This window comes from Schistocerca americana, chromosome 4, assembly GCF_021461395.2.
Source record: "Schistocerca americana isolate TAMUIC-IGC-003095 chromosome 4, iqSchAmer2.1, whole genome shotgun sequence".
NCBI lineage: Eukaryota > Metazoa > Arthropoda > Insecta > Orthoptera > Acrididae > Schistocerca > Schistocerca americana.
In genome coordinates, this window is record NC_060122.1 from 157,011,347 (window position 1) to 157,023,532 (window position 12,186).

The window sequence follows — 12,186 nt, forward strand, 5'->3', positions numbered from 1 at the left end:
GTATTCCACGGGCTAGAGGAGTGAATGGCCACAGAAAAAGAGAGGAGAAAGGAGGTGGATAGTACAAGGTCGAGGACAAGGCAGATAGAAAGAGAGAGGAGTAGGAGATGGACAGATTCCCAGGTGATAGGGGCAGTGAAAGAGGGAGAGGAACAGTTGGGTAGTCCGCAGCTCGTGGTCGTGCGGTAGCGTTCTCGCTTCGCACTCCCGGGTTCGATTCCCGGCGGGGTCAGGGATTTTCTCTGCCTCGTGATGACTGGATGTTCTGTGATGTCCTTAGGTTAGTTAGGTTTAAGTAGTTCTAAGTTCTAGGGGACTGATAACCATAGATGTTAAGTCCCATAGTGCTCAGAGCCATTTGAACAGTTGGGTAGACAGAGGGGGCTGGAGAAAGTGGACAGGGAGAAGGGGGAGTAAGTCATAGAAAGATATAGGGGGAGAAAGAGGGCAGAGAAAAGGGGGTATAAGATGATAGAGAGCAGGTGGAGAATGGGATAGACAGAGAGATTCAGGGGCAGGAAATGTGCCGTATTTGTGTATGGGCAATACTGTGGGTGAAATTCTACAGTCTATCTCAGTTTTTCGGAGCCACATCACGGTGCTGGCGGCGGCTACCTTCTACCAATTGAAAGCCGTCTGCTGTGGACGACTTTCGTGTCGTGATTTTATAAGTGAGCCTATAAGCGCTTGTATCACTCAGAGAATCTATAGTTAATATTTCCGACTGCTACATCGTCTTCAGGCCACGAGTGGCATACCGGGACCATCCGACCGCCGTGTCATCCTCGGTGGAGGACGTTAATAGGAGGGGCGTGGGGTCAGCACACTGCTCTCCCGGTCGTAAGGTGGTGTTCTTGACCGAAGCCGCTGCTATTCGGTCGAGTAGCTCCTGAATTGGCATCACGAGGCTGAGTGCACCCAGAAAAATGGCAACAGCGCTTGGCAGCCTGGATGGTCACCCATCCAAGTGCCGACCACGCCCGACAGCGCTTAACTTCGGTGATCTCACGGGAGCCTGTGTATCCACTTTTTTTATTATTATTAAGATTTATTTATTTATTTTTCTTAATACCAGGAACAGGGTAAATTAACAAAAGATCTTTATTGGTACAAACTTAAATACAACATAAATGCCATCCTTCCGGCGAAAAGAACACAAGACATTATACTCGTGCCAGGCGAGCAATTTTTTTTGTTTTTATGAACAAGGTGTAGGAAAAAAAGAATAATGATCCTGATGTAAGCAAGAGGTGTGAAGCAATATACAGTGGAGTGAGGGAAAAACCACTGTGTTCTGGTATAGTGCATAAAAGAAAGGAGGCCCGTGTCCATGCGCCTGCTCCACTGTGAGTTACAATATAGAAAGTAGCGCGGGGAGTCTCAGATGTCAGCAGGGGGGGGGGGGGGGGCGGGAGTGTTGTCGGCGTGTGGCACCATCCAACTGAGCGGGGTGACGTAAAGATCGCATGTAGGTAATTGGCGAAGAAGGCGCGGTAGCGTGGTCGCTGTTCGACTTCACTGTGGGCGGTTTGTAAGTACTGCCAGAAATCAAGGCGTGATTTGTCGCCACCATTATACATGTAGGTGATCGTCCATCCCTTGACCCATACAATCGCATGATTTTTGGAGGCGGGGAAATAAGTATTCTCAGGATGGATAAAAGTCCGTGGGTCAATCGAGTCCGGCGGAACGCGGAGGTAACAGGCAACGAACTGTCGGGCAAGTTTCCAGACGTCACTGGTGGCAGCACAAGTCAGTTGGTAGACATCGTCATCCACGAGGTGGCAAATGGAACAAAGTGGAGAGTCCAGTAGTCCGATGGCGTGAAGGCGATGATTTGTGGCGAATTTTTCATTTGCGACTTGGTACCATGTTGCCCGGACGTGGGAGGGAAGAAAAGGCTGGTGGATATGACGCCAAACCGTGGGCCACCGCTTGGACGGATGTTTCACTTCGATATTGTTTCTGGATATGGAACGAAGCAGTGGGGTGTAAAAATCTTTAGGTTGAGGAGAACGCGTGGTCGGTAAGTGTGTGTGAGCGTAACTGAAGTCGACGATGAAATCAGAAATGTGCGCCAGATGGTGCTTGATGTGTCCGACTGGTACTGGTGGTGTTATGGTTGCGGGTACAAGAATTTCCAGCAAGCTGCGCGTAAGGGAGGTGCCCCCGTGCCACTGCTTGTGCATGGTGGACATGTACAAGGACGCCGCTCGGAGTCGCACATTGACAAGGCCGAGGCCTCCCGCTCGCGTGGGAAGGGTGAGCGTGTCGTAGCGGACCTTAAAGAGCGTACCGGCCGTAAGGAAGTATCCGAAGGCAGCCTGGAGGCTGCGTCCAATTGTTGATGGCAGCGGAAGTACCTGTGCGATGTGGACCATTCTGGACGCCACATGTTGATTGAGGTATTGGACACGTTGTAAAGAATCGAGTCGTCGGAGAAGATTTTGTCTCACCGTCGTGCGGATAGTTTGCAGTGCACGCCGAAAATTGATGGCAGTGGAGCGGCGCACGGTGGAGGTGAAAATAATACCAAGGTATCGTAGTTTTTGTACACACGGGAGAGGTGCTAAGTCAGCGTGTGAGAGGCCGCGTCCAATGGACATCGCCGCGGATTTAGCCACATTCATGGTACTGCCCGCTGCAGTGCCGTACGTTGATATCAAATCAAGTACCGTGTGTGTTTCACTCCGCGAGCGGATCAAGAGGAGGAGGTCGTCCGCATACGCAGGACATTGAAAACTGTGCTGTCGCAAAGTGAGACCAGAAAGGTGGCTAGTCAGACTCCCGATGAGTGGCTCCAGGCTCATGGCATAGAGTAGGGTCGAAAGTGGGCAGCCTTGCCGTACGGAACGCTGGATCGCCACTGGTCCCGCCACACGGCCATTAACCTGAATCAGCGATTCGGCTGTGCCGTACAGGCGCCGGATAACGTCGATAAAGGCTGGTGGAAAACCCATACGGTTCATCACTGAGAACAGAAAAAGATGCCGCACTTTGTCGAATGCGCTGTCAAAATCAATGGCAACCACTGCGGCGCGGAGTTTGCACGCCGCTGCCAGTGCAATTAAATCGCGACATTCTCCTGTGGCCGTTTGTATATTAATTGAGCCGCCCGGAGTTGTCTGTTCCGGGGATAGAATGCTAGGCAGGACCTTGCGGCATCGCGTTGCCAGTAGGCGTGTAAAAATTTTATAGTCTGCGTTTAGCAAGGTCAGGGGACGGTAATGTGCTGTCGTCACGCCTGGTGTCGGTTTGTGGATGGGTATAATAAGTCCCGTGACGAAGGACGGCGGTACGGCGTTCCCCATCGTCAGCAGTTCGTGGAACATCATTGTCCACCGTGACGCCATTAGTGTGAGGAAAGCGCGATAAAATTCTATCGGCAATCCGTCGACACCAGGTGACTTATTCAGAGCGCCTTTTTTGATGGCATCGTGGACTTCGTCACGCGTAATTGGCTCCATCATCTCGTCCGCTTCGTCGTTGGTGAGGGTGCGAGTTACGTGTGGTAACACAGACTCCTCAGCGTGGTTGTCGGTGGTCTCCTCCTGGTACATCGTGCGGTAGTGGTCGACAAAGGCACTGACGATTTCGGCCTGGCAAGTGACGTGCTGGCCGTGACAGGTGTTGATCTCGGTGATGAGTTGTTGTCGTCGATGTTTCCTATCGGAGGCGATATGATGCATGGTGGGATGTTCTTGTTCCGCCGAATCTTGACATCGGGTTCGCACCATAGCCCCCTGCAGTCTACGGCGTGTCAACGTTACAATTTGCGCCTTAATTCTGCTGCGTTCCCTCTGGGTGTCGGGGGTGGGCGGTTGGTCGTCCAGGTCGCGGAGAACGGCGTAGAAATAGTCGGTAGTGTGCCGGCGCCACGCAGCTACCTCCCTTCCATACTGAATCAAAGTACGTCGAATGGCAGGTTTGGCGCATTCCAGCCACCAGGTCAAGGTCGTGCAGTATGTAGGTAAGCGACGTTCACAGGTGGCCCATGTCTCGGTAACACGTTGAAGACATTCGGGATCATGAAGATGGGTGGTGTTTAGCTTCCACGGTGCACGACTACGCCAGACCACTTGCTTGGGGAAGAGAATGTTGCAGATGCAGGCGCAGTGGTCCGAAAAGGCCAGGGGCCAAAGTTCAGCACCTTGGACTGCAGGTGTGAGTTCCCGAGAGACGTAAATTCTATCAAGGCGGCTCGCGGAGTGACTCGTCTGGTAAGTATGTCCTGGCGCGTCGCCGTGCTGAACTTCCCAAGTGTCGCGGAGCAACAGATCTCGGACGACAAGACGCAGTTCTTGACAGGTGTTGTAGTGGGGCACTTGATCTTTAGGGTGCAAGACACAATTAAAATCACCCCCAAGCAAGTAATGGTCGCAGCGTCCAAGAAACAAAGGAGCGATTTCTTCTGAATAGAAGAGGGCCCTGTCGCGTCTGCGGGTGGAGCCTGACGGAGCGTAAATGTTGACGATACGCGTCCCCATGACGGTGACGGCCATGCCTCTGGCAGATGGAAGGTACGTGATATCGGCCACTGGAATGCCTTCTCTGGCGTAGATGGCTACGCCGCGTCCCAGATGGTCACCAGGAGAACGATAAGTGTTATATCCCGCGACGTCTGGAAGTGTGGCCAAGTGTACTTCCTGTAGTAGTGCGATATCGACGTCCGACGCCCATATCATATCTCGCAGCAGTTGAAGTTTCACGGGTGAGCTAATGGTGTTAGTGTTGATCGTCGCTATTCGGTAGGTTTGGAGCCGTACCCCGCCGTGGAGGGGAACTCCACCGACGGAGAACGATGAGGGGCGAGGCAACGGTGAGTCGTGCCGTACGCCACCTGACGGCGTTATCAGCGGCGTAACGATGCTTCCGTCTGGGGTAACTCTGTCTCCAAAGTATGGACCGGGTCCTCATCGACGTCCTCACTCCACACCACTGAAGGCGCTGTCGTGGTGATGGTCGTATGTTCCACTTAGGTCGTAGGGGCGGAGGACGTCTCGGCGGCAGTCGCAGCGGTGGAGTCCATTGGTTCAGGAGCACCTGAGCGAGCCAGTAGAGTATACATCGACACAGCCACAGTCGGCGTCATGTTGTCGTCATTCGTGTCGTCGTGTAGGTTCTCCGTGGCTTCGTCGGGTCGGACGGCCTCTGCAGCATCAGGGGGAGGTGATCCGTCTCGTTCCGAGACCGTATTGCGCCGCCTCTTGCGCCTCTTAGGTGAACGTTGTTTGCGGGTTCGTCCCTCAGTGTCGGAAGACGGAAGAGAGTCGCGTCGCTCCGAGAGGAAGGCCGTCGCGGGAACGTCAATTGACGGGGCGTCCATATGGTCGGGCGGGTGGGGGTCGGAAGTCGTCGCTGTTGGTACTGGCGCCGGAGTAGCGTCAGGCTTTGAGCGCGACGTGTCGGCCCCGGCGGTATCCGTAGCAGCTGGAAGGGTCACCGGTACGTGGGCCGACGGGCGGTGGCCGGTGGGAGGAGAAGAGAGCGCCGATGCGTAGGTGACCGGTAAAACCGTCGTCGGAGCCGGAGGTGTCACGGTAGCGGTTGGCAATTGGGTGATTCGCCGCTGAAGACACTCAGATCTGAGGTGGCCTTCTTTGCCGCACCCGGAACAGGTCTTGGGTTGGCCGTCGTATATGACAACCGCGCGGCACCCGCTAATTTGCAGGTAAGATGGCACGTGGCGATGGAGATCTATGGTGATCTGCCGTACACCGTTAAGAACGGGAATTGCGCCCAGCGTTCGGCAGTGTGGCCATGTACAGTGCCATATGGGCGGAAAGCCGCGATAACGTCTTCCGCCGGGAGCTCGAACGGGAGTTCGAAAACTCGTATGGTGCGCATTCCTAAGCCGGCATGGTCGACGGTGACCGCTCCGACATTCCCGTCGGCGTGGCAAAAGCGTAAGCCATGGTTGGTGTCACGAAGTATTCTTTCACATACCGCGTCATTGACGACTTTGACGTACACCGTACTGCTTAATATGGATAAATGGATGCCCAAGATATCGGAAGCTGGGATCTTAGCAACGTCGCGTAGGAAGCGTTCCACTTCCAAGGCCTTCGGTCGTGCGTAGTCGTTGCAGAAGGTGAATCGTAAAGTAGATTTTCTAAAACGGTTGGCCATGGTTCTAGAGCACGTAAGCGACACGTAAGTGACGGCCGCGGAAATGTAAACAACAGCAAGCGCGCGCGCTTCGCAGGCGGAAAACAGCAACACGTCCGCACTGCACGGCGGCGAAAGCCGGACTGACCACTGGGGCAAGGCCGTTGCCTTTCTAAGTGCTACGGTAACATCATATTTGGTTTTGGGTTCCGCAGCGTATGTCTAACAAATAATCTGAACTGGGAGTCCAGCCAGACAATCGTATTGATTGGTGTAGAGAACTGAATTCGCTAGGCCGGCGTGGCTTATCAGACAAAGACACTCTCTCGCCTTCCGCCGTATACAACTCTTCTGCCTGCTCCCGTGAACATGACAAATTGTAATGTATGGACACTTCTGCTTGAGATAATGGAAGGGAGCCATTACATCGTCAATAATTTTTATGATATTATAGGTTGATTGCTCCGCCTTAGCATACGTAGAAGATACGAGATTTTTCAGGTGTATTTAGGTAAGGTACTTGACAGATGTGTTTCATACGTGCAAATATTTATTCCTTGCTCCAACTCACGTCTTTTGTTGATCCTATGAAGATCGATAGCCGATTTCCTTTCGGTCATCTGAGCATACAAGTCGCGTAAATCATTACTTTCCCATTCATGAAGCAATATTTCGGGGGGGTATCATGAACCTGTGGTTATTTTTTTGTATTTGTAAATGTTTGGTTCTGTATAGACAGAAGGACAATTCTATACATTATTCATAGGTTTCAGTATCCACTTTGTGAATAACACAACAGTTTATATTCAGTTCCAGAATAATATGGATCACTTATGAAATTAATTTCCAGTCCCCTGTTCATTACCCAAAATCATGGCGTGTGCTCATTTAAACCTTATTCATGCAGGAAATACGTTCGAGTGGATTATGTATTTAATTACGAGAGAACTTAAACTGTCTTCAGCAGAGACAATATTTCATAATTTGAAATGAAATTTTCAGTAAACAATGTAAGTGTGGTTTGCAGCGGATAGACATGACACGTTTTCTGCAGCCACAAAACGGCAATCTTTGCCCTTTAATGAGTCTTCTTCAGTGTGTTTGATATTTTAGAACACAGAGTGCAGGTGAATCTCTATGAATCGTTTTCGATGTGTTAGATCACATCAATTTCGCTTGATTTACTTAATGTTAAATCGCCCCTTTGTTAACAAGTTGCTGTGTAAGAAAGTTGGTTTCCTGCGGCTTATTTACTGTTGGCAATCGGATCGCGTTATTGTTCATTTATGGGCGAGATTTGATACTAAGCGGAATGTTTTCAGGGCATTAAATCAGGCGTCATAAGATGTTGTGTACTCACAGGCTAAAACCTTAAATGCAGTGACCGTTTTCACACTGCTAGTAATTCACTATCACCATTCATTCACACACATAGCACATGAGAAAGAACTGTCTATATGAGTATTTTCGATCTCCGTACAGGAGATGTATGTTAGCAGCAGTAGGAACATTCTGCAGTCAGTCGGAAATGTTGGTTCTCTAAACCTTCTCAATAGTGCAACGCCAAGGAATTGTCAGCTTATCTCCAGGAATTCCCATTTGAGTTCAAACAGAATTTACGGAATACTCGTGTGCTGATTTAAAGTAACTGGAATAAATCTGGCAGTATGCCTCAGAATTGCTTCGATGTTTCCCTTCAAGGGGGCATCGACCACTAAACGTATGAAAAATAGGAGATAACCGTGATTTTTCAAGTAAAACAAAAAGTAATGCTAAATCTGATGACATTGTTTCATTTGTTACCCTTTTTTCTTTAAGAAATCGTTTCGTGACCTCATAGGACGTTCCCTGTATCCGCTGCACCAGGTGGAAATACCCACTGCAACTGCAAGATCTGGCCATCGATGGGGATACCTGATGTCCTCCTATTGGATCTGAAACAATATCTTTTGTACACTGCTGGCCATTAAAATTGCTACACCAAGAGGAAATGCAGACGATAAACGGGTATTCGTAAGACAAATATATTGTACTAGAACTGACATGTGTTTAAATTTTCACGCAATTTGGGTGCACATATCCTGAGAAATCAGTACCCAGAACAACCACCTCTGGTCATAATAACGGCCTTGATACGCCTGGGCATTGGGTCAAACAGAGCTTGGATGGCGTGTACAGGTACAGCTGCTCATACAGCTTCAACACGATACCACAGTTCATCAAGAGTAGTGACTGGCGTATTGTGATCAACCAGCTGCTCGGCCACCATTGACCAGACATTTTCAATTGGTGAGAGATCTGGAGTATGTGCTGGCCAGGGCAGCAGTCGAACATTTTCTGTATCCAGAAAGGCCCATACAGGACCTACAACATGTGGTCGTGCATTATCCTGCTGAAATGTAGGGTTTCGCAGGGATCGAATGAAGTGGAGCCACGGGTCGTAACACATCTGAAATGTAACGTCCACTGTTCAAAGTGCCGTCAATGCCAACAAGAGGAGACCGAGACGTGTAACCAATGGCACCCCATACCATCACGCCGGGTGATACGCCTGTATGGCGATGACGAATACACGCTTCCAATGTGCGTTCACCGCGATATCGCCAAACACGGATGCGACCACCACGATGCTGTAAACAGAACCTGGATTCATCCGAAAAAATGACGTTTTGCCATTCGTGCACCCAGGTTCGTCGTTGAGTACACCATCGCAGGTGGTTGTGATGCAGCCCCGGCCAGTGTGGCCGATCGGTTCTAGGCGCTCCAGCCTGGAACCGTGCGACCGCTACGGTCGCAGGTTCCAATCCTGTCTCGGCCATGGATGCGTGTGATGTCTCTAGGTTAGTTTGGTTTAAATAGTTCTACGTTCTAGGTGATTTATGACCTCAGATATTAAGTCCCATTGTGCTCAGAGCCATTTGTGATGCAGTGTCAAGGGTAACCGCAGCCATGGTCTCCGAGCTGATAGTCCATGCTGCTGCAAACGTCGTCCAACTGTTCGTGCAGATGGTTGTTGTCTTGCAAACGTCCCCATCTGTTGACTTAGGGATCCAGACGTGGCTGCACGATCCGTTACATCCATGCGGATAAGATGCCTGATCTCGACTGCTAGTGATACGAGGCCGTTGGGATCCAGCACGGCGTTCCGTATTACCCTCCTGAACCCACCGATTCCATATTCTGCTAACAGTCATTGGATCTCGACCAACGCGAGCATCAATGTCACGATGCGATATACCACTATCGCTATAGGATACAATCCGACCTTTATCAAAGTCGGAAACGTGATGGTACGCATTTCTCCTCCTTACACGAGGCATCACAACAACGTTTCACCAGGCAACGCCGGTCAACTGCTGTTTGTGTATGAGAAATCAATTGGAAACTTGCCTCATGTCAGCACGTTGTAGGTGTCGCCACCAGCGCCAACCTTCTATGAATGCTGTGAAAAGGTAATCATTTACATATGACAGCATCTTCTTCCTGTGTCAGTTAAATTTCGCTTCCGTAGCACGTCATCTTCGTGGTGTAGCAATTTTAACGGTCAGTAGTTTACATGTCATTTTCAAAATATTTTCTGTCAGCATACTTAAAATAACTGACAAATATGCTGTTCTTACAAACTGATGACGTGTCGATTTGTTCACCCACAAAATCAACACAAAAGCGTGCGACAAAAATAGACTTTTCAAGGTATCTCGAAATTAGTATGTACGCTGATAAAGAGTTCAGTTTAGAAATCCAACATTAAATTCCCATCAAGATCGTATGCACCATTTCTCAAATTATGTTACTTGCCAATTTGAAAACTATGGTTGAGCCGTGTGCCGCGCGTTCTTGCCGTTCATGACTTGACGTCGTGTAATAACACTAGTGGCGTCTCGATTCCTTCTTGGGTTAACGGTGCCATTGAGTTGCTAGTATTGTTTGTTTGCGTGTGGCAGTAGCAGCGATTATCGATAGCCAGCACTGTTGTAATACGTTTGGTGCCACGGCTTGTATTCTGGGTCGTCGTGTGTGTGTCAGCCAGTTCGGCTTAGGACGGGGCAGCGAAGAGGTCCACAGCGCGAGAGCAGGCCGAGACTGCTGGCGGCGTGCAGCCACTGTCTGATTGAGGGGCTGTAGCTGACGACCGAACCCAGGACGTTTGAAGTTGAGTGAACCATATCCAGTACTGAAACCTCCACTGTTTGCGATCTCGCTGTTGTTTGCGTGTTGCTGCTCCCGGGGTCGGTGAGACTAATTGCAACAAGTGGAGTCTGTCAGGTTGGCGGAAGCTATTGACTGCCTTTGCCGGCCGGGGTGGTCGAGCGGTTCTAGGCGCTACAATCTGGAACCGCACGATCGCTACGGTCGCAGGTTCGAATCATGCCTCGGGCATTGATGTATGTGATGTCCTAAGGTTAGTTAGGTTTAAGTAGTTCTAAGTTCTAGAGGACTGATGACCTCAGAAGTTAAGTCCCATAGTGCTCAGAGCCATTTGAATCATTTTTAGATGCCTTATACACCTTGATATTAGTTTGGTGTTAGTATTATTCTTATTAGTGAAGTGCAACCAGCAGTATTTTCTGCCTTGTGGCGGCTAACGCCCCATTTACCTGCCCTGGAGATTAGCTTACTTTACTGGCAGTGTACCTTTCCACGTCGTGTTGATGCTGTCCGACACAGCTTGTAGTTCGATAGCCTCTTGAATTGTACTGTGCATATGTTTTTGGGAGGAATACCTTGGTTCTAGTGTTTCCTTCGGCCTTGCGCGTTCTTCTGTAGACATAGTGCTGTCCATGTCATCGCCCTTGCCTAAAAATATTCCATTGCACCGGTGATCGGACGTTAGCCGGATTGGTTAGTCGGTCGGTCGGCGCTTAAGTTACCCCTAGTGTCAGTTGCCTTCCTGTTACGTGGGTACAACTATTGGCTGCCTGTCTCACTTCTTACACAGCTGTAGTCACCTTCCTCAGGTCGATCCATGGAGGACTGTCTGTGGATCACTCCATCTTATTTGGACAAGTTGTCATAATTGTCTGAAATTTATGCTAATGTTTTAACATGTTATTGCCTTCACCACTTGCAATTCCTGCCTTCATTTGTTGATTGGGTGTAACATTGCTTGTGGCTTTCAGTTGACAATAGCCGGCAATTCATCTAATAAGGCTTTCAGCCTCCAGTGTAGTGAAGTCTTTTGGAAATGATTTTCGAGAGTTTGTTTTCAAAAAATAAAGATTATGTGTTTTCTGTGCAACCGACGGGAACAGATTAGGCCCCATCCACACATTTCCTGCTTTCCCTAATTCCCACGTTTCAACGGTTTCGAGAAATACGCGTTTGAAATTTTGGGTTATATTTTTTTGCATTTATGTTAGACATACATTCAGGAACATACAGCACTCCTTCCAGATCCAAAAGGAATTCCTGCACCATTTTCTTAGTGGCCATGTTAACCTTATGTGCTTCTCTGGCAGCTTCTGTCATCAGCTGCTCTGCTGACTCGACACGGTTATCGTCAGCTTTTGGGCATAAGTTATAACAAACTGATCCGATCTCAAGTTCGAGCGCGTTCATAGTTTCCCTAACGGCTGTTAGGCCGTCGTCGTAATTAAATATCAACTACTTTTTCCCCTGTGGTTGGTTTCGGAGAACTTTATCACACCTCACCTTGTTACTCGATGGCGAAGTTTCTAGTGGACTTGGGATGAAGGCTACAATGAAGCCTACATCCAGAGAATATTTTAAACCAAAAAGAAAATCGAGTTTCTGAAATTTTCAATGATGCAAACACTCAAACAGTACTCTAGAACGGGACGCACAACTGTTTTGACGCGTCTCCTTTATAGATGAAGTACAATTTTCTAGAACTCTCCGAGATATGAGAAGTCGTCAGTTCAGCTTGCTTACAAATGGTTCAAATGGCTCTGAGCACTATGGGACTTAACATCTTTGGTCATCATTCCCCTAGAACTTAGAACTACCTAAACCTAACTAACCTAAGGACAACAGACAACACCCAGCCATCACGAGGCAGAGAAGATCCCTGACCCCGCCGGGAATCGAACCTGGGAACCCGGGCGCGGGAAGCGAGAA